This window comes from Arachis duranensis, chromosome 3, assembly GCF_000817695.3.
Source record: "Arachis duranensis cultivar V14167 chromosome 3, aradu.V14167.gnm2.J7QH, whole genome shotgun sequence".
In the NCBI taxonomy this organism is placed as follows: domain Eukaryota; kingdom Viridiplantae; phylum Streptophyta; class Magnoliopsida; order Fabales; family Fabaceae; genus Arachis; species Arachis duranensis.
The window spans coordinates 53,234,627-53,239,883 of record NC_029774.3 but is presented as its reverse complement, the minus strand read 5'-3'; the positions used below and the strand labels follow the sequence as shown (position 1 = coordinate 53,239,883).

Sequence of the window (5,257 nt, the reverse complement as noted above, 5' to 3'; positions counted from 1 at the left end):
TAAACTAAATTCAAGGATGAATTCGAAATTCATGTACTTCTTGTTCTTTTGTATTAAAAACATTTTTCATTTAAGAAAGGTGAAGGATTCATGAAATTATTCATAGCCTTAAGACATAGTTACTAAATACTAATGATCATGTAGTAAAGACTCAAACATAGACAAACATGAAGTTCAAAAATCTAAAAAATAGAGAGATAAGACCAAGGAAGTTAAGGAATGAGTCCACCTTAGTGAGGGTAGCATCTTCCTCTTGAAGAACCAAAGGTGCTCTTGAGCTCCCCTATGTCTCTTCTTTGCCTTTGTTGCTTGATCCCTAGTGATTTTGGTGCTCCTATCCTTAGTTGCTCCCAATAATTATCTGGAGGAAAATGTATCCACTGAGGTATCTCATGGATTTCTTGATGAGGGAATTCCTCATGCTCTTGTTGAGGTCCATGAGTGGGCTCTCTTGATGTGCAGTCAAATGCTCTACTACTGAGCTATGGACCCTTGAGATGAATCTCTCCATCTCCCATGACTCGGAGGTGGAAGGTTTTGTCTTCCCTTTCCTCTTTCTTGAGGTTTTTCTGGCGTTAGGTGCCATAAATGGTTATGAAAAAACAAAAAACTATGCTTTTACCACACCAAACTTAGAATGTTGCTCGCCCTCGAGCAAAAGAAGAAAGAATAGAAGAAGAAGAAGAAGAAGAAGAAGAAGAAGATATGGAGGAGAGGGAGAGAAGTGTGGTTTCGGCCAAGGGGAGAAGAAAGGGTTGTGTTGCGTGAGAATGAATAAGGAAGGAGGGTTTATATAGTGGGGGGAGAGGGAATAGGGTTCGGTCATTTAGGGTGGGTTTGGGTGGGAAAGAGATTTTGAATTTGAAGGTAGGTGGGATTTATAGGGAAGAGTGGATGGATGTGAGTGGTGAAGAAGTGATGGGGAAAAGAGATTGAGGTGATTGGTGAAGGATGTTTGGGGAGGAGTGTTATTGGATTGTGTGAAGAAGAGAGTAGGAGAAGGTAGGTGGGATCCTGTGGGGTCCACAGATCCTGAGGTGTCAATGATTTCTCATTCCTGCACCCTTTAGGCGTGTAAAATGCCCTCTGTATGCAATCCTGGTGTTTAACGCCAGACTGCAGCATGTTTCTGGCATTAAACACCACTTTCCTACTTGTTTTGGGTGTTCAACGCCAATCTGCAGCATGTTTCTAGTGTTGAACGCCACTTCCATGCTTGTTTCTGGTGTTTAATGCCAGCTCTCCTCAGGGTATAATCTTGGCGTTTAAACACCAGACTGCTACTTGTTTCTAGCATTCAACGCCAGCTTCATGCTCTGTTCTGGCTTTGAACGCCAGTTAGATGCTCCTTACTAGTGTTTAAACGCCAGTAAGCTCTTCCTCCAGGGTGTGCTTTTTCTTCTGCTATTTTTTTTATTCTGTTTTTAATTTTTGTAATTGTTTTGTGATTCCACATGATCATAAACCTAATAAAACATAAAAGAATAATAGAAATATAGATAAATAAAAATTGGGTTGCCTCCCAATAAGTGCTTCTTTAATGTCAATAGCTTGACAGTGAGCTCTCATGGAGCTTCACAGATGTTTAGAGCATTGTTGGGACCTCCCAACACCAAAATTAGAGTTTGAATGTGGGGGTTCAACACCAAACTTAGAGTTTGGTTGTGGCCTCCCAACACCAAACTTAGAGTTTGATTGTGGGGGCTCTGTTTGACTCTGTATTGAGAGAAGCTTATCGTGCCTCTTTTTCATGTTTACAGGAGGATAACCTTGAGCCTTAAACACAAGGTAGTCCCTATTCAATTGAAGGACTAATTTTCCTCTGTTAACATCAATCACAGCTTTTGCTGTGGCTAGGAAGGGTCTTCCAAGAATGATGGATTCATTCTCATCCTTCATAGTGTCTAAGATTATGAAATCAGCAGGGATGTAAAGGCCTTCAACCTTTACCAACACGTCCTCTACCAATCCATAAGCTTATTTTATTGACTTGTCTGCCATCTCTAGTGAGATGCTTGCAGCTTGTACCTCAAAGATCTCCAGTTTCTCCATTACAGAGAGTGGCAAAAGATTTATACCTGACCCTAGGTCACACAGAACCTTTTCAAAGGTCATGGTGCCTATGGTACATGATATTAAGAATTTACCAGGATCTTGTTTCTTTTGAGGTAGAATTTGCTGAACCCATGTATCTAGTCACTAATGAGCAAGGGAGGTTCACATTTCCAAGTCTCATTACCAAACAACTTGGCATTCAGCTTCATGATGGCTCCTAGATATTGAGCAACTTACTCTTCATTTACATCTTCATCCTCTTCAAAGGAAGAATAGTTCTCAAAGCTCACGAATGGTAAAAGGAGGTTCAATGGAATCTCTATTGTCTTTAGGTGAGCCTCAAATTCCTTAGGTTCCTCAATTTGGAACTTCTTTTTGTTCAGAGGACATCCCAGGAGGTCTTCCTCACTGGGATTCACGTCCTTCTCCTCCTTTGTGTATTCTGCCATATTGATTATATCAATGGCCTTGCACTCTCTTTTTGGATTCTCTTTTGTATTGCTTGGGAGAGTACTAGGAGGAGTTTCAGTTATTTTCTTACTCGGATGACCCACTTGTGCCTCCAAATTTTTAATGGAGGACCTTCTTTCACTCATGAAACTTAAAGTGGCCTTAGATAGATCAGAGACTATATTTGCTAAGCTAGAGGGGCTCTGCTCAGAATTCTCTGTCTGTTGCTGAGAATATAATGGAAAAGGCTTGCTATTGCTAAACCTGTTTCTTCCACCATTATTAAAGCCTTGTTGAGGCTTTTGTTGATCCTTCCATGAGAAATTTGGATGATTTCTCCATGAGGAATTATAGGTGTTCCCATAGGGTTCACCCATGTAATTCACCTCTGCCATTGCAGGGTTCTCTGGATCATAAGCTTCTTCTTCAGAAGATGCCTCTTTAGTACTGTTGGATGCATTTTGCCATCCATTTAGACTCTGAGAAATCATGCTGACTTGCAGAGTCAACATTTTGTTCTGAGCCAATATGGCATTCAGAGCATCAATTTCAAGAACTCCCCTCTTTTGAGGCATCCCATTACTCACAGGATTTCTCTCAGAGGTGTACATGAATTGGTTATTTGCAACCATGTCAATGAGTTTCTGAGATTTTGCAGGCATTTTCTTTAGGTGAATGGATCCACCTACAGAATGGTCCAGTGATATCTTAGAAAGCTCAGATAGACCATCATAGAATATATCTAAAATGGTCCACTCTGAAAGCATGCCAGAAGGACACTTTTTGGTCAACTGCTTGTATCTTTCCCAAGCTTCATAGAGGGATTCACCATCTTTTTGCTTGAAGGTCTGAACATCCACTCTAAGCTTGCTTAGCTTTTGAGGAGGAAAGAACTTGACCAAGAAGGCCGTGATCAGCTTATCCCAAGAGTCTAGGCTATCTTTAGGTTGTGAGTCCAACCATGTTCTAGCTCTGTCTCTTACAGCAAAAGGGAAAAGCATGAACCTGTAGACTTCAGGATCTACTCCATTAGTCTTAACAGTATCATAGATCTACAAGAATTCAGTTAAAAACTAATATGGATCTTCTGATGGAAGTCCATGAAAGTTGCAATTCTGTTGCGTTAGAGCAACTAGTTGAGGCTTTAGCTCAAAGTTGTTTGCTCCAATGGCAGGGATTGAGATTCTTCTTCCATGTAAGTTGGAATTTGGTGCAGTAAAGTCACCAAGCATCTTCCTTGCATTGTTGTTGTTGGGTTCGGCTGCCATATCCTTTTCCTGTTCAAAAATTTTAGTTAGGTCCTCTTCAGAGTACTATGCTTTAGCTGCTCTTAGCTTCCTCTTCAAGATCCTTTCAGGTTCAAGATCAGCTTCAACAAGAATGCCTTTTTCCTTGTTCCTGCTCATATAAAAGAGAAGAAAACAAAGAGAGAAGAGGAATCCTTTATGTCACAGTATAGAGATTCCTTTATGTGAGTAGAAGAAGAAAAGAATAGAAGAAGGAGAAGAGAAAAATTCAAACACAGAGAAGAAGAGAGGGTTCGAATTTTTGAGATGAAGAGAAGTGTTAGTAAATGAATAAATAAATAGAAGAAGATGAGAGTGAGGGAATTTTGAAAATTATTTTTGAAAAAGGGTTAGTGATTTTCGAAAATTAAGAGAAGAAATAAAATTAAAATTAAAATTTGAAACAATTAGTTAATTAAAAAGAATTTTGAAAAAGAGTGAGAAATTTTCGAAAATTAGAGAGAGAAAAGTAGTTAGGTAGTTTTGAAAAATATAAGAAACAAACAAAAAGTCAATTAGTTAGTTGAAAAAGATTTGAAAATCAATTTTGAAAAGATAAGAAGTTGGAAAATATTTTGAAAAAGATATAATTTGTAAAAGATATTTTGAAAACATATGATTGAAAAAGATATTTTGGAAAGGATTTGATTTTTAGAATTAAAATTGATTACTTGACTAACAAGAAACTAAAAGATATGATTCTAGAATTCAAAGATTGAACCTTTCTTAACAAGAAAGTAACAAACTTCAAATTTTTTAATCAATCACATTAATTGTTAGTAAAGTTTTCGAAATTTTGAAATAAAGAAAAGAAAAAAGATTTTGAAAATCAAATAAGAAAAATTTTGAAAATAATAAGAAAAATGAAAAAGATTTGATTTTTGAAAAAAGATTTTGAAAAGATAAGATTTTTAAAATTGAAATCTTGACTTGACTAACAAGAAACAACTTATTTTAAAAAAGTTTTGACTAAGTCAACCTAAAGATTTCGAATTTTTGAGTAAAATAAGGAAAAGATATTTTTTTATTTTTGAAATTTTAATGATGAGAGAAAAATACAAATATGACCCAAAACATGAAAATTTTGGATCAAAACCAATGATGCATGCAAGAACACTATGAATGTCAAGATGAACACCAACAAGAAAAGATGAAGATCAAACAAGAAGACTTATCAAGAACAACTTGAAGATCATGAAGAACACCATGCATGAGTTTTCGAAAAATGCATAAATTTTAAAACATGCAATTGACACCAAACTTAAAAGTTGACACTAGACTCAAACAAGAAATCACAAAATATTTTTGGTTTTTTATGATTTTATTAATTTTTTTGGGTTCTTTGAAAATTTCTTTTTGGAAAAATGAAAATAAATAAAAAATTTTTGAAAGATTTTTGAAAACTTTTTGAAAAGAAAATAAGAAGAAAATTACCTAATCTGAGCAACAAGATGAACCGTCAGTTG

The 5,257-nt window shown here is 36.4% G+C and overlaps 1 non-coding gene across 1 annotated transcript; it reads left to right on the top strand.

Moving 5' to 3' along the window:
- The first annotated feature begins 3,270 nt into the window (after positions 1-3,270).
- On the top strand, positions 3,271-3,374 carry LOC127746018 (small nucleolar RNA R71). Its single transcript, XR_008007639.1, has one exon. It is a non-coding gene; the product is annotated as a small nucleolar RNA R71 (small nucleolar RNA).
- Positions 3,375-5,257: the final 1,883 nt, after the last annotated feature.